At 37.8% G+C, this 21,004-nt stretch overlaps 1 non-coding gene across 1 annotated transcript; it reads right to left on the bottom strand.

The window, feature by feature from the left end:
* Positions 1-1,177: 1,177 nt before the first annotated feature.
* Positions 1,178-1,311, bottom strand: LOC147827640 (U11 spliceosomal RNA). The gene has a single exon (XR_015452117.1). It is a non-coding gene; the product is annotated as a U11 spliceosomal RNA (small nuclear RNA).
* Between the last annotated feature and the right edge of the window lie 19,693 nt (positions 1,312-21,004).

Here is a 21,004-nt window from a genome sequence, read left to right as displayed (position 1 = left end):
GGGAAAATAGAAACCATATAGCTCATCTCCTATTGGGAGTATCCTGTGTTGTGCAATCTGAAGCCATTTTACAGATTTTGGGTGCTTTCCTGGGACTGTGTAACAGATCTGAGTTAATTTTAGGGAATGTGTTCTGAACCACAAGTACCCAAAACAGGTCTTGAAACACTTGCCCTTTCCTGTAACGGGGAGCATAATCAAATTTGTCCTTTTGTCTGCATGTGTGATTGTCAGAATGGCTGATTTCCTTTGATTCTGCATTTTCTGGCATTTGGAAAATGTCCCCCAAGAAGTTAAAATCATCATCCTCTCTTGGGCTTTGTGGCAGCTGCCTGCCTGGTGGCTTGTGGTAGTTCCGTGAAAGGCGTAGGCAGAGGAACAGAAGGGCTGAGGAAGGAATAGAGTGACTGGAATAGCATTTGCCGACAGAATGTTTGCAGCTGAAGGTGGAGCATATTCAGAGGACACTGTGAGGAATATTTTAAAATCACAGGTGCACTTCTGCTCCCTTCAATTTAAAGGCACACGATGAACAAAATTTGTGTAACTGTTCACAAAGTGGCTACTGGTTTCCTTCTTCTAAGGTGGGGTTCTCCTGGGCCCTCAGCAGCAGAGGAGAGATGAGCTGCGGCTACTTCTTCCAGGAACGAGCAAGTTTAAGGCAACTGTTTCCCTAGCACCTGGCAGGGAGTCTGCAGGAAATCAAGAAAGGTTTTCAGAAGCAAGAAATAAAAGAAATACCCTGTTTTCCTTCTCAAGGCCAAGCCGGTGTGCATAAGTGTTCACATATACCTGGGTGCCCCACCACACTTACCTGGGTGGCTCTGAAGTGGAACAGGATTGCTTCACACACATGTGGATCCTGAGCTACCTTGAGAGGTGAATGGAAGGCACATCCTGTGCCCACATTGCTTTTCATTTACTTACTGAAACCTGAAATGCTACCTGAGGAATGTTATTGAAAAGAACAGAAGGGAATAAGAGGAAACATCTGCCAAAAGGGGTTCAAAGTTCCAGAGTTGTATAAAACATCAATAAATTCTGACTACTGATCCCAAACTATGTATATTTATTTATTTATAAATTATATATGTACTATTCCATGAATGTGTTAATACATAATAGAACATATGCAAATATTTTGACTGGAGGAGAGAAAACCGAAATAATTTTTTTTTAGGGTGCCAGAACCAATGATCACCAGCTGCCCAAGCATCAAAAAATTATGCTTCCAAAATCTCTTGATGTTGATTCTGCACACAGAATGAGCAAGTTGCCCTATGTGTGCCACTCACGACAGAAGCCCTTTTTATTTGAAATAATTTTTTTATTCATTAAATTTACTGACACATTTTAGCTATACAATATGATGACATTCACCATTGGGAATTTGTACCTATACATGATGTATCTTGGTTTCTATTTTTTCCCCATTCCCCTGCCCCTCCCTTCAACCCCTCCGCTTCTCCTATTTACATGGACTTTGTTTCCATCTTTTCCTTTTCTCATATTTTTTTCTTTCCTTTCTTTCCTTCTCCATAAGCCTTCACTTCCCATTCCCCTTCCCCTTTGGATCTTTTCTTCCTATTTCACATTATCAGTTACACATTTTGGTACTCATTTATACCTTCAGTTTCTCACACCAGAGACATTTTTTGGTATTTACATGTGTGTCCTATTTATTTCACTTAAGAGTATCACCTCAATGTGCATCCATTAGCTATAAATGTCTCTAGTTTGTCATTCTTTATGGCTGAATAGTACTCCATTTTAGAAAAAAAATACATCTTCTTTATCCAGTCACCAGTTGATGGGCATTTGGGCTGTTTCCAAGATTTAGCTATTACAAGCTGTGCTGCTATGAACATGGGTGTGCATATATAGCTGCGGTATGATGTTTTTAATTCTTTTGGGAAGATACCCAGGAGGGGAATAGCTGGGTCAAGCGGATCCTCTAATCCTAGTTCTTTGAGGTATCTCCATAATGATTCCCACAGTGGTTGCACCAGTCTACACTCCCACCAACAGTGGAGAAGTGTTCCTTTTCCCCCACAGCCCAGCCAGCATCTGTTACTGGTTGATTTCTTCATAAAAACCATTCTTTCTGGAGTGAGGTAGAATCTCAGCATTGTTCTCAATTGCATCTCTTGAATGACCAGTGATGTTGAACATTTTTTCATATGTTTATTTATTTTTCTACTTCTTTGTCTAAGAAATATCTGTTCATTTCAGATGCCCATTTTTGGATTGGGTCATTGAATTTGGGAGGTCTGATTTTTAAAAATTCTTTATATATTCTAGATAGTACACCTTTGTCTGAGGAACACCTGGTAAAAATTTTTCCCCACATTGTGAGTTGTCTTTTCACTCTGTTGGTGGTTTCTCTTGCTGTGCAGAAGCTTTTTAATAAGATGAGATCCCAGTTGTTGATTCTTTGTGCTAGTTTACATGTGACCGAGGTTTTGTTCATGAAATCTTTTCCTACACCAATGTCTTCAAGAGTTCCACCTAACCTTTCTTCTAGCCGGTTTAGCGTTTCTGTTTTAATATTTAGATCTTTGATCCATTTTGATTTTAGTTTAGTGCATGGTGAGAGATATAGGTCTAGTTTTAATCTTCGGCAAGTTGAAATCCAATTTTTCCAGCACCATTTATTAAAGAGGCTATCTTTTCTCCAGTGAGGATGTTTGGCTCCTTTGTCAAAGATGGGGTGGGTGAGTGTGCCTGGAGTTGTTTTTGCATTTTCTAATCTGTTCCATTGATCCTCAGGCCTGTTTCTTTGCCAGTACCATGCTGTTTTTATCCCAGTAGCTTCATTGTATTGTTTCAAATTGGGGATTGTGATACCCCCCTATCTCTTTAAAAAAAATTTTTATTTTTTTATTTTTTATTTTTTGATACACCCTATCTTGTTACCTACAATTGCTTTTGCCATCCTAGGTCTTTTCTTATTCCAAATGAAATTTTGGATTATTTTTTCAAGTTCTGTGAAATATGCTGTTGGAATTTCAATTGGGATTGCATTTGAATCTATATAGCAGTTTTGGAAGTATGGCCATTTTCACTATATTGGTTCTTCCTACCCGGGAGCAAGGGATGTCTTTCCATTTTTTGATATCCTCTTCAATATCTTTTTTCAGAGTGCTATAGTTTTCAGAGTAGAGGTTTTTGATTTCTTTTATTATATTGATTCCTAGGTATTTCACTTCTTTGGATGCTATTGTGAAAGAATTATTTGCCCCATTTCTCTCTCAGTGAGTCTGTGAGGCTATTGATTTTTGTGGGTTGACCTTGCATCTAGCTACTCTACTGAATTTGTTTAAGTGTAGAAGACTTTTGGTGAAGTTCCTGAGGTCTTCTATAGAGAATATCATGTCATCTTCAAATAATGACAATTTAACTCTTCATTTTCTATATTTATTTTTTACTCTTGTCTAATTGCTGTGGCTAATGTTTCCAAAACTATACTGAACAGGAGTGGTGATAGTGGACATCCTTGTCATGTTCCTGATTTTAGTGTGAAGGATTTCAATTTTTGACCATTTAGTATGATGTTGGCTGTTGATTTTTCGCATATTGCTTTTATCAGATTGAGATAAAGACTATCTATTCCAACTTTCCATAGGGCTTTTATTATGAATGAGTCTTGGATTTTGTCAAATGCTTTTTCTGCATCTATTGAGATGATCATATGGTTGTTGTCCTTGGCTCTGTTAATACAGTCTATTACATTTATTGATTTGTGTACGTTGAACCATACCTGCATCCTTGGGATGAATTCCACTTGGTCAGGGTGTATGATCTTCTAGGTTCTTCTGCATTCTGGGTGTATGATCTTCTGCATTCTGTTTGCCAGTATCTTTTTAAGGATTTTTGCATCTATGTTCATCAGGGAGATTGGCCTATAGTTCTCTTTCACTGTTAAATCTTTCTCTGCTTTTGGGATCAAGATGATGCTTGTTTCCAGGAATGAATTTGTGAATACTGCTTCCCTATCAATTTCATTCAAGAGTTTAAACAGCAGGGGCAGTAGTTCTTCCCTAAATGTCTTATAAAATTCAGCAGTGAAGCCATCAGGATTTGGACTTTTCATTGTTGGTAAGTTTTTAATTAGGTTTTCAATTTAGTTGATATTGGGTTGTTTAGAATTTTTAGATCTTTGTTCAACTTTGCCAATTCATATGTAACTAGGAATCTGTCCATTTCTTCTGTTTTTTTCATCTTACTGTCATATAGGTTCTTGAAGTAGGTATTGATAATCCTCTGGATTTCTGCTGGGTCTGTTGTAATTTCACCCTTTTCATTCCTAATTGCATGGATTTGGGCCTTTTCTTTCCTTTTTCTGATAAGGTTGGCTAAGGGTTTGTCAATTTTGTTTATTCTTTCAAAGAATCAACTCTTGGCTTCATTGATTTCTTGTATTGTTCTCTTAGCCTCCATTGCATTGATTTCTGCTCTGATCTTTATAATTTCCTCCCTTGTACAAGCTTTGGGGTTTTCCTGCTCTTCTTTTTCTAGAAGCTTGAGGTTCAGCATCAGGTTGTTTAATTGGGCTCATCTGTTTTCCTAACATGAGTATTCACTGCTATGAATTTCCCTCATAAGACTGCTTTCATTGTATCCCATAGATTCTGATATGTTGTATTGTCACTGTCAGTTAATTGAAGGAACTGTCTGATTTCTTCTTTAATTTCCTCTGTGACCTATTGGTTATTCAGAAGTGTGTTGTTCAATTTCCATGTGTTTATGAAATTCTTGCGGTTTCATTTGCTATTGATCTCCAATTTCATCGCACTATGGTCTGATAATATACGGGGGATAACTTCAGTTCCTTTGCACTTATTTAAACATGTTCTATGAGCAAGTATATGGTCTATTTTGGAAAACAACCTGTATGCAGCTGAAAAGAATGTGTATTCTCATTTTGTGGAGTGGAACACTCTGTAAACATCTGTTAAATTCATTTGTTCAAGAGTTCGTTTGAGTTCTAGTATTTCGTTACTTATTTTTCGTCTAGTTGATCTATCTATTTGTGACAGAGTGGTCTTGAGGTCCCCCACTACTACTGTATTAGTGCATATATGACTTTTCATGCCTGTTAGTATTTGTTTTATATAGTTGGACTCACCAGTGTTTGGTGTGTATATATTTATGATTGTCATCTCTTCCTCTTGGATTGTTCCCTTTACAAGGATGCAGTGTCCTTCTTTTTCTGTCTGAACTGGTGTTGGTTTCAAATCCACTTCATCTGCAAAGAGGATAGCTACTGCTACTTTTTTTCAGGTTCCTGTAGCATGGAGTATTGTTCTCCACTATTTGAGGCTACGAATTTTTTTTTGAATGAAATATGTTTCTTGTACGTAGCATATTGTTGGATCTTGCCTTTTGACCATTCTGCCAGTCTATTTCTTTTGATTGGTGAATTGAGACCATTAACATTGATGGTTATAATTGATATGTATTGTCTTATCCTTGTCATGATTTATTCCTGTTGTTGGATCTCCCCCTTTGCACTTAATTTCTTGTCTTGCCTGATGGATTCATTCTGTTGGGCTTCATGGGGTTATGACCCTAATTGTCTTTTCCTAGGATACTGTTTTAAAGTTTTTTGGAGTGCTGGTTTGGTATTCATGAAGTTCCTTGGGTGTCCTTTGTTGTGAAATTACCTTATTTCTCCAAGTATTTTGAAAGATAGCTTTGCAGCATACATCAATCTGGGTTGGAAGGTTGTTTTCTTTTAGGGTTTGAAATACTTCAAACTCTTCTGGAGCCTGAAGGTTTGTGTTGAGAAGTCTGCTGTGATTCTGATAGGCTTTCCTTTGCATGTGATTTTTTTCTCTAACTGCTTGTAATATTTTGTTCTTCTATTGGGTTTCTGGAAACTTGACTATTATAGGGCTAAGTATAGATTTTTTTAATCACAACTATTTGGAATCCTATATGCCCCACTTATCTATATATCAAATTCTTTTCCTCTGCTTGGGAAGTGTTCTGCCATTATTTCTGTGAATAGTTTTTTATGTCATTTGCATAATGTTTCTTCATTGTCACTTCTTCATTGACTACAATCACTCTTATGTTATTCTTTGCATCATCTAGCAGCTGCTGGATTGATTTCTCATGGTCCCTTGCTCATTTTAAGAAACCTATCCTTTCCTAGTCACTAACTGCAATCCTATCTTTTATGTCTCATATTCTGTCTTCATACTGGCTCATTGTGCTGTGTAAATTTTCAAAGGAGTTTTTAATCTCCTGGATATCTGTTTGAATCTGTTTTGTGGATTCCATTTCTTTCCTATGCTGGGATTCCCTCACATTCCTGAGCTCCTCTATTTTTTTTATGAGTGTCTTCTCTAGAGTTATTAATCATGTCTTTCACCATGGTCACCTTCTCTGTTGTTATCTGATAAATTATTTCTGACTTCATTTTTTCCAGATCCTCTTTCACTGCCAGTTAAGGAATTTCAGGTGGTTGAGTTTTGGATTATTCCATCTCACCCCCTGGATTTCCCTTTGGTGATCTAGAAGTCTGAGTTTGCATCCTGTTTAGGTGTCTTCTTGTTTCTATTTTTTTTTTGTTATTGTTGAAGTTTTTAAATTTAATTTGCTACATGTAAATTGCTTATTGCAAGTATCTTTATTGTTAGTATTTAGAGCTCATAGGGAATAGCTACTTCTTGTATTGTCTTCCTGGTATAGTTGGCCTTTGGCTTTTGAGTCTCTAATGGCCTTTAAGTTATCTCAGTTATGGTATACCAGTAAAGTCAAACGACTAGAGCAATCACATCACCTTGGCCAAAGTAATACAATCAGCAACAACAATAGCATCAAATACAGAAAATGACATGTTATGGTAGCTATTATTCTGACACCTTTAACTGCATAAACTAGATTTATGGTTATATATCAAAATCAAGGACCAACCAGAAATATGTTTACAGTTCCTAAGTCTTTAGTATTATGGCTTTACCCTACAGGAAGAAGACCTAGAAGGAATGGGTGGGGTAGTAGAGAGAAGGAGAGGTTAAAAGTAGGGCTAGAGGACACAGTAGGATTATGGAAACTTTGGGAAACTGGTGAAGACAGGAGGAAAAGAGAGAAGGAAGGAACAACAACAATAACAGCACAGTCTAACAGCATCAGGCAAACTAGTAACTGTATTCAGACTTTTAATAGTAAGAACAATCAAGAAAATAACAGAAAAGGACAAAAACAGGAAGAAGAAGAGAAATGAAGATGACGAAAAGAGAAGTAGGGGAAAAGAAAAAAAGAAGAAAAAAAAGAAGAGAGAGAAAAAGGTCCCCTTCCAGGCGTGAGTCTGCTATTGCTGGTATACAACGTGGGCAGCAGTGTGGAGAGCCCAGTCGATTAATCTCAGTGAACTAGCTGTAGTACAGTGAGATTCAGGGTGGTTTCTGGCTCCGAGGCCAGAACTGAGCTCCCTGACCTCCTGGGGGTTAGAACTCTACAAGGTTCTACTGCAGGTTTGAGCCGCCCTTCCCTCGTAGCAGGTCCAGTTTGGGTATGAAGTGCTGGTCCCAGCAACTCACCAATTGTTGTAGTCTGCTCTGTCTTCGCTGTCCCAGTGGGCTTCAATTTTCAACAACAACAAGTCTCAGAGAGGGTCTCTCTGCTGCTCACCATTGCGCCATCTTCCCGAGCTCATAGCAATGGCTTTCTGAGCCCAGGTGCCTCTGCTGCATGGATCCTGATCCTTGGGAAGCCCTCAAGGGCAAGGGGAGATGCCCTCACGCGCCTCCCGGGCCTCGCCTGAAATAAAATATATTTAGTAATGACACAAAGGCTTTTGCTTTCACAAAATTATTTTTATGACTGTGATTAGTTGTAATTCAAAATGTTTTATCTTGGTTTAGTACTTTGTGATGTGACTTCTGGTTTTAAATTCAGCATATTCTAAAATTTTTGTTTTAATGGCTGCTGCAGCTAATGCTTTATCAAAGCACAGCTTTAATGGAAAGAACCTGTTGTGTCTACATATTCTAATTTGTGATATCCACATTTGAATCTCCTTTGTCACTATGCAGGCATTTGTATTGTCCCTAACAAACAAATGTCCATCTTCCTCAACATTAATTGGTACTTTGCAAACTAATTAGAAGATATACATTCTTATACTTTTAGCAAATGAAGTTAAATCCCTGTGAGTTTTGATATAAAGGATTTTTTTCAGGCTGAATATTTTTATGGTTATTTTACTGTTAGTGTTCTTCTGTTAACAAAAGAAAATATGCTGATTGTCAAAACTCCAGATAGAAATAAGTTAGCTGGTCAAAGCTCCCCCTAGGATATATAGGATTTTTAACCAGATTATAATATTTGTTTTTATATTAAGAAGTGTGAAGATATAGGAACTTTTTATAAGTAGCAGACATACCATTTTCATTATTAAAATCATAATGCAATGGGAAAAGATTCTTAGTACAAATATTTAAATATTCTTTCCATAGTTCCAAGTTTTTATTTAAAATATACAGTACTCCTTGTCTGTAACTAAAACATCAAGTTAAACCTCAAAGAACAGATTGTTTTCTTCCAAAAAGTCTCGTGTATACCCCATTTTTTTACTAAAGAAAAATACAACCTTAGGAGTATATTGAAGTGTCATAAGATTTTCAGGTTTTGTTCTTGAGATAAACAGCGGTCCTCTGTGTGCTATAAAAGGTTTACATGGGTCCTTTCTATGTCATTACCAATCATTTAAAATATTTTACTATTTTATACACATTATTGCTGTTAATCCTGTAGGACTTTGACACTTTAGCTTCAACTTTTTGCTTATGAATGATGGCAATGAAGAGATATTATTTTGGTATAAATGTTTAAATTTTCTAATGCACTTTGTAAGTTTTAGTTCAATTAAAACTTCATAACACAACACATCAATCTACTTAAGTAAGCCTAAACAAACTGCTCAGTGCCATGAAAAACTTTAAGCAGTTTGATGACCTGAGAGGACTATACTGAAAGTTTTCTGTTCTTTTCTCAGGTCATTTCATATAACTTATGTGACATACGACTACTTGCAAGGCAGGTTAGTGAAGGTGCCAAGGTCAATCTATATTAAATATTAGGATACATTTAAAGTTTTGTACATGAAAATACACGAGAAGAAGAATTAATATTTTCCTTCACTACCTGAGTATATCACCTTGTGCATCCTGGATTAGAAACTACCTTTATTGCATTGATTCCTTTTACAATGTGAATCTTCTTGGGTAATGGAAATATTTCAAGTAATTATCAGGATGACTTAATTCAACTTTTTCAGAACAAATTTTGATAGGGTAAGAAGATGAGTGAAGAAATAATCCTTAGCCCTTGATGGTTGTGGGTGATTATTGGAATTCAAGGAGACCTAAAGGATAAGGTACAAACATATCATGGAGCATAGAACAGAAATTCTAAGATTTTGGAAGTCACTTCTTTCTTCCTGTGTTGTGAGAATTTGGAAATAGAGTTCAGGGCAGCATCACACTGCAGCCCTTCTCTCATTCAGGCCTGAGACCAGCTGTGTACTAGGCTCACCAGAAAGTGAGGTGCTGGATCAAGGTATGGGCAAGCTTCATCCTGGAGCCAGGACACCAACCGTGGCTAAGATGTTTGGCCAAAGCCCAGGTGGTTTGGATCCAAAGTATGGCGTCATCCCGTGGATGGCTGGTTGCCATCCCTTGGATTTGAATATAGCTTGGCATTTATTCTGAGGTCTAACATTTTAGTCTTCAAATAGAATTTCTGGACTATTCCATTTTCCAATAGGAACGACTGAGCTGGTAGTTTAGTTTAAATGAACTTCAGAAATTTTCCATGCTGATTGGTAACAAAAGCAGTGTCTTTAAAGACTATAAATATTCTCATGAAAGCTACTTGATATTGGTAGCTTTCTTCCTGTTATTCTATTTTGAGCCTGGGAGCAGAAGGAAGGGATTCTATTTTATCCACCACATTATTTGAATTTCTGTGCTGGTGTCGCCATTACCTCAACTTTCATGTACTTATTGATTATATACACACCATTCATTCCCTCACCATTCATTCTCACACCACCAGTCACAGACACAGGATATCACTAGCAGTCATTGACATCTTTACTGTATTGACCATTGCAAATAATCATCATCAAATAATGTCATTATATCACCGCTTCTTTATATTTGATATAGAGAGGAATAAGATGAGAATTTTATAATACGATGTTTTAGAGCATACCATCTTTTGACATCTATCTGTTATTGTCTGGAGAAAACATGTTCTCTCTCTGTAAGAAAGAACACATCTATGTTCTGGAAATCCTGAATCCCTTATCAGCTTGTGTCCTACCCCAAGAGATGAAAAAATATCACATGTAAGACAGAGTTTGTACTCCATTTGTGCTGAATCTGATGCTGATGGATGTAAACTTATTACAGGAATGCACTCACCATGCTTGGAGGCTTTGCTGTTAACAGTTTTCCATATCTCATTTTTCTGCTGTGAGTCTTATTTCAGAGACTTCAGATGAGATGATAAAGGACCCAGGAAAATTTCTACCTCAAGTCCCCACAAAACTTGTACACTCTTAGATGAATTTAACTCATAGGTAAAAGTGAGTAATGGAAAGAAACAGTACATTATCAAGTTACCATCTTCTAAGTAATACTAATAAGTCACTGTGACTACAGTGGCTTTCCATCAATGATTCGTAGAAATAAATTTTATAAAATGTTGCTGAAAGGTTGGAGGATGGCTAGTGTCTGGAAATTCTGGTTTATGGAACTTAACATATATATATATATATGGCTTATGAATATGGCAGCATTGTTCTTACAGAAAATATGGACATGCAGCAAATTCAACCACCAAGACTAGACTCTGGAATTCAGGAGAACATGGGAAAGTTCTTAATAGCCGTGTAGAAAACAGCTTCTAGAAAGCACACACAATGTATTTCATAGGTGAGCACATATTGCTTACAGAACCTCATCTGGACCAATGTGAATAAAATAAATCACTTTATTAGAAACACTAGGGACATAATGATAGCAGATAATGAAGAACAATGAAAAGAGAAAGATGAAGGACTATTAAAAGCCAGCATAAGTATGATTATTTGATGTGATTTAATAAAACAAAAAGTGGTCCCCCAAGGCATAATACAGTTATTTTCATGATGGTGATTTTGAAAAAATAATGGGTTAAATTATACTCAGTGGACTCTGCTTGACAAGGCAGGTGATTATGCAATATACTTTTTCCAAGTTCTTTCTAAAAGGATTAAATATGGCAATTTTATTGAGTATTTACTATGAAACAAACATTGATCAAGGGCTTTAAAATTATGTTCTCATTAAATCTTCAGAATAATATTATGAAGAGTTACCATTATTATTCCCATTTTACAGATAGGGAAACCCAGGCAGAACAGACATTAACTTGCCCACAGTGTACCCAGAGGTAGATGAAGCTTCTGCACTCATTTTTAATCACTGTACCATATCACCCTAATTAAAATAAATAAGTATTGCTGCTTAAAATAAAAATCTCAGTTGTCTGAAAATTTTACTTGTATGAATTCCTGATGATGCAGTATAAATGAGACATTATGCATACATTAAAATAGCTTTAATTACAAGGAGGCTCCAATTATGTTACCTAGTAAAGTCTTTACTGAGGCTTTCTTTAGTGATAGGTAAGAATGTTTTACAATTAAAGCGTGGAGTATTTTCTGTAGGTGGAGGTTTACATACAGCATGAAGATAGCTTTAAGGTTGACATCTTGCTGTCAAGATACTTAGGAGAATGTTGAATCTATCCTAGAGCTTTAGATTTGGAAAATCATTAAGTCTTGTTTATGTTATTCCTTTGCTTCACAACAATATTTTTTTTACAGACAGTACAAAGGTAAACTTTAGATTTGCTCCTGTCAGAGTTATCTAATTTCTAATTAGGAGAGCCTGATTTAATGAGATTTTCCTAAGTAGTTTGGATAAGCCTTGGATGACTGACTTTAACTAAGTGATGTGGTTTTTTTAAAAAAAGAAACTAGTTAATCATCACTTGCTTTCATAATTGATCATCCCAGTGTTTCTCAGAGAGCTGTGTAATTATGCTCTTGTTACAGACACTGTGGGTCCATGAGATGAGAGATGAGAATGAAGAGCTGACCTCAAAGGGAGGAAGCTACTGTGGCTCTTCACTCCCCCACAGGCCTGGAAGGGGCACATGATGACAGCAGCCACCACTGAGCCATGCACCCTGAGAATGCACATGAAGCAGGGGCCCTGTCAACTACCTCTGCCAAATATTAGAGCTTGTTCTCAGTTAGTGTTATCAGGTGGGTGAAGTTATCCTCACATCAGCTGCCAGTGCAACCCCATTTCTCTACAGCCTTCTTGTATGTCCACGAGACCATTGAAAACCGCTAAAAATCAGGGCAGTGTCAGCTATTCAAAAATACACCAGTCACCATATTATTTCAAGAGGATGAAGGAAACCATAGAGTATCCCAGATGCTTTTAATAGTTTATCAGAATTGGGTAAGTTTAACTAAATGCTTTGAACGTGTTCCTAGAAAAAGCAAACAAAATGACAATGTCAGCTCCCAAGTAGTTGACTGAACTTCAGTTATTTCAACCCAACTGTCTGCTGTCATCTTCCAGAATTTCAATATAAAATATTTCTAGACTGTGAATATGTTCTGGGCTTCTCTATTCACTGTACATCTGTGCATTGCAGCAAAAGGCAGCAGCACCTTCAGGGAGAGCCTGGTTTGGCAGCAAGGAGACTTACTTTTGAGCAGACAAAAGTCAGTTGAGCAAAATCTGCTATTCAGCTCTCACACTAAGGCACACGTGCTCCCATAACCCATTTCTTTAATGAGTAATGAATTACCTCCCCTGTTTTCCTGAACTTCAGCCTCTTTCCAAAGGGCTATGCAGAAAAGTGCATTGATGTGGAACAACGAGGTAAGATGAGACAGTCTGTTCAACCCATGTTATTAAAGAAATTGGTTCACCTTTTTGATTCTGTGTCATTGTAGTTTCAGCCATTCATTTGTTCAATAAGCAGTTTGGTATGTTCTGGGAAATAATGAATATTGATCATAAAATCGATCACTTATTAAGAAACAGACTAAGGGAAATTGTTTATCCAATCAATTGTAATTTTTGATTTGTTATTTATATTTTCCAATATCATCCACCCCTCCCTGAGGCTCTCTCCCTCTCAGGAACACTGAGGCAAAGGTATACAGACACTGGCTGAAACTTTTGAAAGAGCATCAAACCCAATACGTTCATGAGAGATCATGTAGATCAAAACAGCTCAAAATAAAATAGAATAAGATTGAGAACTGTAGACACACTGCCTCTTGCACCTGTGGCCATTGGGCTGAAACTTTATATAGTAATAGGATTTGCTCTAAAGAGTGCGTGCTTACTGTTTATGATATGTAAGCTAGCTGTGTCTCGTAAAAGACAAAACGGTTGCACACTTAAAGTGTCAGGGCATGCTCATGAAGCTTTTGAGCAAGAGATTTTGACCTCTCTTGGAAAGAGAGATTGATTACTTTGCAAACATATGATATTTGGTTTACTTAAAGAGTTCTGATTTTTGAGCAACAGAGATAAGTCACTCCAGAATTTCTTGAAGCAGTAACAGTGAAAATGTACTCAGTAGAGGCACATGTGAAATCACTAAGTAATGCAATGTGCTGATGGATCTTTCAGGGTTTGAGGAGGCTAGAGAAGGGACACACACCTCCTAGGGTCCCGGGCAAAGGGACCTTTCTCTTGGGAAAAATATTGATGAATACAGTGATGGGTGCTCTGGCAAAAGACTGAACCTCTCCTCCCCATGGAGCATGACCCAGTTGCCATTCCAGATGTCCTTGTTAAAGCATGGAGTGAATCAGGTGCAACCTCAGAGCACATGCATTTCTAGTTTTATTTTTCACTTACATGGAAACAAGGGCTTGAAACCAGAGTATAAACTAATGTTATTTCCGGTACAAGTGATTCCAAATTTTTGCCCTTTCCCCACAGAGCCCTACAGTAGAGAAAATGTAACTGCATCCCCAAGTGGCTAATTTTCCCTAGGATTTGTGAGCACCAGGTGAATATATTGCTCATGGTTGTACTTCATCTCAAATATGAATATCCCCCTAACTGGCTTCAGACACTGATGAAAATTTTCTCTGTGTGTGTGTGTGTGTGTGTGTGTGTGTGTGTGTGTTATACCCTGTTTTCTAATCCTACTTAAGATCAGAGACCTGGCTGAGAGTCTGAACTTTCAAGTTTAGCTGTTTAGTGAATGTCTTAATGTCTGCAAAAGCTGATACTTCTTTATTAAAGAACTCAAAGGATTGACAATTTTACCATTTGGACATCCTTCTTATGTTTAACTTAAGAAGTGCTTAATCTTTTGGCTTCTGGTTTTACATATTTCTTTTAAATCTTTCCTCTCTAATCTAGTCTTTGATTGAGTCAGTTTAAATGCCTCCTTGTGTAAACCAAGTTCCTTGTGCTTTCACCACAGGAGCAAGAACTATTAATTTGTAATGTGATTGCAATCTATGAACATGGCATCTTTGTCCACTGGGCCACTATAACCCTTCTTCAGAAGGATCCCTTTGATTAAATGGCTGTACATCTTCTCTAAAGTCCTTCCTCCTTGTTTCCTCTTCTCTCTTTCACTCTCCTAACAGAGAAAACTGTCCTTTTTCTGTAGCACCTTTAGCAGCTCAGTCCTCTCTGGCTTTCTCCCTTTTGCCTACAAACCATAGGTCTTTCTGTTCTTACAACATAGGTTACCTACCCACCTTCACTATCCCTGCACTACAAGCTAAGGACTTTGAAGAACTTAACTTTAATTGATAAGTTATAATTGGATGCACCTAGGAAACAATGTATGATGTGATATTTCGGTGTATATTTGGAATCTGAAAGGAACAAATCAAGCTAATGAACAAGTCTATCACCTCACATTTCTTTTTTTGTGGCAATATTTTAAATCTATTCTTTGTGCAATTTTGTAATACACAAAGCATTATTATGTAGTATAATTACCATTCTGTGCATTCTTTTGCTAAAGCTTATTCTTCCTACCTAACTGGGGCTTTGTTCCCTGGCTCCCCAGCCACCCTTGCCCCAGCCTCATTGTGTTCTTTACTTCTATGAATTCAACTTTTGTAGATTCCACACATGATGAGGTTGTGAGGTATTTTTCCTTCTGTGTGTGGCTTATTTGGCTTAGAAGAATGCCCTCTGGATCACCATGTTGTTACAAGTGATGGTATTTTCCTCCTTTTTAAGGCTAAATAATATTTCATTGTGCACAATTCTCTATTTTCTTTATCTATCTACGTGTAGATGGATATCTAGTTTGACTCTGTATCTTAGCTATTGTACAAAATACTGCAGTGGTCACAGGAATACAGATATATTTTCACCATGCTGATTTCAGTTGCTTTAGATACATACCCAGAAGTGGGATTGCTGGATCACATGGTAATTCTAAGTTTCATTTTTCTGAGTGGCTCTCATGTTTTTTGAGCCAAGATCTTATTTCTCAACTGTCTTTCCATGAAAAACTTCAAGAATCAATAACTGACACTTGGTACCTCTCTCCTTAGGACATGGCTGTCCATCATCATCGCTGCTTCTACTCTTTCACATCCAATCTCCAACCATTTACACTTTGATTCACAATCTTGCCTCTCTTTTTGCAAGAAAATAATGATCATTGTATTCCCAAATCTTGTAATCTTGCTTTAATTTATGTTTTAAATGACTTCTCTGCAGCATTTAGGATTTTCAGGCCACATCATTCTCATTTATTCATTCAGTGAATATTTATTAAGTACATTTTATATTCCAGGTTTTGTTCTAGTACTTGAAATGTATGCACAAAAAAGCATATATAAAAACTTATGTGACTACTTGTTAAAAGTAATGCAGACAATAAGTAATCAACATAATAAATAAGAATCCTACATTGTATTATCTAATTAAAATCTCCAACAACTGTACGACATATAGGGCTGGATTTGGGGTGAGGTAAATGAAATTTCTAGGGTTCAAAGGCACTTGCTCTTAGGCTCGGCTCTCATGTGACCTTAATTCTTTATTTTTAGTGTCCTTGATGATCTCGCATGAGCATTCACGGAGAAGAGGACACCCAGTGCAAAGGCCCACATGCAGAAGTGCCCGAGAGATCCCAGTGGGGCAGGAAGCCATGAGGGAGGGGCAAGGGTGGGCTGGGGCAAGAAGAGGGAGACAAGATCAGATGTGTAGGGTGAGCGGATTACATGGAGGCTTGAGGTTATCGGTGACTGTAAGGACTTTGGCTTTGAAAGACCTGTGAGCAAGTGAAGGGTTTTTGAGTAAACCACCATTGTGATCTGCCTGTTATTTTAAAGCCTCACTCTGACTGCCCTGTCGGGTTTAGAACACTGCGAGGGCAGAGTAAAAGCGGGGATCACTGCAACAATCTTGGGCAAGAGGAGGTGATGGCATGGATCAGGCAGGCGGAAATGATGAGGGTGAAGAGCGGTGAGATGCTGAAGATTGAGAAAGTTGTGTCAGCCTTATTTGCTGATGAGTTTAATGTGGGGGGTAAGATGGGGGCCAGTCAAAGATGGCGTCTGTGTGTTTGGACTGAGCAGCTGAGTGACACAAAATCCCTGCACTGGTTTTCCATGTTTTTCTTGTTTTTCATTCTATGCTTCTGGTTTTGCTGTCATCCACACATTTCTTTTCCTGAGTCTGCCTCATTATCATATATCTATCTGTGCTGTTTGCTCAAGCTTCTCCTTTCTCCATGTGCTCTCCCTCATTGTCTTCCACTACTTCAACTCTATCTTGGATGCACTCCAGATTCGTGTTTCCGGATCTGATCTCTTTCATGGACATTGGTACTGTGTTCCCAGTTTGTTATTTTCTGAGAAAGTCCTCCTTCCAGTCATGCATGCTTGAAATCCCATGTCCTCATTCCCTAGTAGCTTTGTGATTATATAAGGAAAAATTTTGTCACCGCTAGTCTTGGAAAGAGCTCACTCGATGCATGTGTGGAAGAAATGCTTGAAGAAGTTCGATGAGATGGGAGGTGAGCTCCTTCCAAGATGCTCCTGTGAAAACATGGTGGCCAAGCTCCTCTGAGGAGCTGATTCCTAGGCTTTTCTAGGCAGAGCCTTTGGAAGTTTGGCACGATAGTATAGTTTCAAATAATAAAGGATTGTTAAGTATAAATTTTGAGGAAGAAAAATCTGGGGATAGAAACCTAGAGGGCTAGATAGTATGTGAGAGAATAAAGAGAAAGAAAAGCAAAATAAAGTCTGAAATAAATCTATGGTAAGTGAATGAGAAAGGATTGGAAGAAGATAAGCATCAGGTTGGAGATCTTGTAGCTACTGACTACCTTATTGAGCAAATACGAGGAAAGTCCTCATTTTTGTCTTCATAATATTTTTAGCCAAGACTCAAAAAACCACTAATGGTCTGAATAAGCCTGAGTTCTTCGCAGACTCTCAGTAATATGTAGAGTTCTGCAGTGGGGTGGAAGAGAGCGGAAAACTGAGACATGGTTTGGGAGTGAAGAAATGCTTACTCCACTCGTCTCTCGCCCACAATGGAAAACCATTACCTTGCCTTAGCAGTGCCCTGAGCTGGCACTCTTGCCTTTCCTCCTAAACGCTCTAAATTTATTTCCTTCATTTGCAAACACATGTTGACCCCTTAACTGGTCCTCCTGCCTGTTGCCTTTTTCTTTCTTTCTTTTTTTTTTTTTTGGTACCGGGGATCGAACTTGGGATCTTGCACTAGCGAGGCAGGCAGTGGAACCACGGAGCTAAATCCCCAGCCCAGTTGCCTTTTTCTTGACCAGATCAACCATCATAAAATTCAAGATTAATTGTCTAAAATTGGTTCTATCAGAGAGAAAAGAGTTTCCTCAGCAGAGAGGACAAACTTGCTGGCTGTATCGTGAGAGCGACTGTTTAGCCAGAGCCAAATGATAAGCTTTTTCTTTAATTTGAATGACTTCACAGTCTTATATTTACCACAGTCCACACCACTCCTTGATCTCTAATGTGCAGCCCACTTCCCAGGCTTACATTAGATATATGCCTGTGAAGGCACATGAGTCTACACTCCTAGATGCTAAGACCATGGACATTGAAGTTAGACTTGAATTTGAATCCAGCTCTGTGCTGTGTGATACTGGGGAAAGTTTTAGGAGCTCTTGGTGTCATAGTTTTCCCCTAAGTACAACAGGAATAAAAATACCTATTTAATAATGAAGTTGTGATTATTATGCAAAATTATATTAGCACATAGTAAGCCTTTAGAAAGGATAGTAATTAATTTTTATGTCATCCCTCCACAGAGAAGCCCTTACAATTTCCCAGATTGTAAAGAAAAGTAAAGAAACCAAATTTGTCCAAGTGTCTGGCCCCTCATGCTCGACCCCGCTGTGTCTGCTCTTGTCTTTTCTCCCCTTCTTCTGTGCAGATTGTATCCATCAAGCTCTCTGCCTTCAAATAGGCTGCATTCATGTCGGTTTCTAATTCTTTGCTTTTGCCTTCCCCACCCATTGCTATGCCCTCTTAACAAATCTTTACCTCTCATAGACCTACCTATCTTTCAAAACCTATTCCTTCATGAAGGTGTTCCTCCTCCCCACTGGTGGAAGTCAGCCTCACTTCTTGCCAAGACCGCACGGGTAGTCTTCTCAAGGCAGATCACACCTGCTTGCCCCTTGAGGACTTAGTATTTTCCCTCCCAGATTGTCAGCTCTATGAACATGAACAGCATCTGTTTCATCTTGCGGCCATTGTGGCGTCTGGCAGTCTATATTTATCTCTTTCATTTCCTAAAGAGTCCCTGAGTGCCTAATCTGTGTGGAGACTCCAACCATTTATTCAAATCCCAGCAAAAAAAATATTGCATGGAGGAATAAATAGATGACCACGTGTGTTAGTAATTAGATGGTAAGCCAATGAAATTTGTGGCATACTTTCTCTATACTACATTTTAGCGATGGAGTCAGAAAAGCCACCTAAAAATCTGAGGTACTCAGTTTCTTACAAAACCACACAAGGGACTCTTTGGAATTTTAGGTTCTTTTAATCCATTTTGGCCTCTGATCATCTCAGCGTATAATGATTTTTACTCCCAGCTGCAGTTCTTAACTTACTTTTCTTGCAAGTTCCCAAAGAATAGAACTCTTGTATGTTCATATGACCCTTTTCCTTTAATACCTTTGTCGCAATTTTTTCACCTTCTTCCTTTCTAAATGGCTCTCCCTGGCTCTGTGCTGGTCAATTTCTTCCATTCCCTGCTGTTAGATGGCAATTTTTATTTTGTGGATTCTTTAGATAACACTGTAACTCTGTAAGGATTATGCATTTGTGTGCAATACATAAAATATAGCCACACATAATATACCTCTTTAATGGACTTGTATATGTATTTTGTAAGCATATATACTACTCGTCCCTTGCTCATCTATTTAATTTGCAGTTTCCCAATAGATATTCCAGCACTGTGGTACTGTGTAAGACTTTCTAAGAAGAAAAGGCATAAATACACCCCAGTTGCCTTGTCTTGTACAGATGTGTGGACATGAGAAGAACAGGTTCTCACTCTAGCAATTGAACAGTGGGCTTACAGAGAATTGAAAGGTCATGCAGGATACCACTGAGCCACTCTGATAGCAGTTCTAACAGTAGGGCATTTTTGTTACAATTTCCTTTTGTCCCTGCCTCTCCCTGTTTCCATTTCACTTTTCCTGGAGCATTTACTGAAGACTTTTCTCTCTATCCTCATTCTCTTCCATATCATGGCTTATATTTAAGAGAAGCTTCTACCAGCATATGGCTTCTGTTACTTCACAGCTTGTGTTCCAAGGCTCTGTGTCTTTCAGAGGCGTTGACTCTATAGATCTCCCCTCATGTCACATCCCCAAAGTGAACATCTTGAGTAGTTAGCATTCAGTATATAATGACCCTGTTGGTTAGAATTCTTGCACAGAGTCACTGCCTGAGCTTCTCTGATATTCATTCCACAAGTGGCTGAATTTGGAACAGGTGCTAACTCCTGGTACAAACATTTAGAAGAAATATTTCAGGAATAGAGAACTCAAATATAGTGTAATATAGATATGAGTAATTGGATGTGGATTTTTTATGTGGAAAATTGTGGTTCTCTGGATAGACAATTATATGCTATTTTTTGTTTAATTTAAAATATTCTTAAGTATTTCTTTATAGATTGTGTCCATACGGGCCAAGGAAAATTAGAGACTTTAGTTGTTTTGAAAGTTATTCTCTATAGGCAATAATATGTGACGATGTGTAGGATATTAGGGAATCACAGTGCTCAAAAGGAATGTCAAAATAATGTTATCTGGTAGTTCTCAACTCACTGATTTCAATCAGTTTACAATCTTGAAAATTATTGAAGACCCTAAAGAGTTTTAGTTTATGTAAGTTGTATCTATCAATATTTATTGTGTTAAATTTTAAGGTACATTTTCAAATGTTTAGTAACTCAAAATAACATTAGTAAATGTAAATAAAATAACATTTTAATGAAAATAACTACAATTTAAATTATTCAAATATGTACATTATTATGTATGTGTATTTATGTATGTATATTACCAGTGAGAAGAGTGATGTCTTCCCTTTTTTCTTTTTAGAAATCAGGTTTAATGGGAGGTAGCTGGATCCTCAGATCTGCTTCTGCATTTAATCTTCTGTGATATCATATGTCATAAAACTAGGAAACTCCACCGTACACTTGTGGACAAACGAGAGTGAAAAAAGAGATACACTACCTGAGAGGATTCCAGAGACCTCTAAGGTCCTTGGACCACATTTTGAAAACCATTGTAGAATTTTATTTTGTAGAAGTGAAAACAGATTCTCTAGGAAGTGAAGTGATTCCCCTAGGGCACACAATAAGTTGCTAGCAGAGCAGGGACTAGAACTCAGGTGTCCTCTTCCTCC

The sequence above is a fragment of the Heterocephalus glaber genome, unplaced genomic scaffold (genome assembly GCF_053883595.1).
Source record: "Heterocephalus glaber isolate CG9 unplaced genomic scaffold, H.glaber_assembly_v1.0 deba00001442, whole genome shotgun sequence".
Lineage (NCBI taxonomy): Eukaryota > Metazoa > Chordata > Mammalia > Rodentia > Bathyergidae > Heterocephalus > Heterocephalus glaber.
The sequence above is the reverse complement of the archived record's forward strand: the minus strand, read 5'-3'. Positions and strand labels throughout refer to the sequence as shown.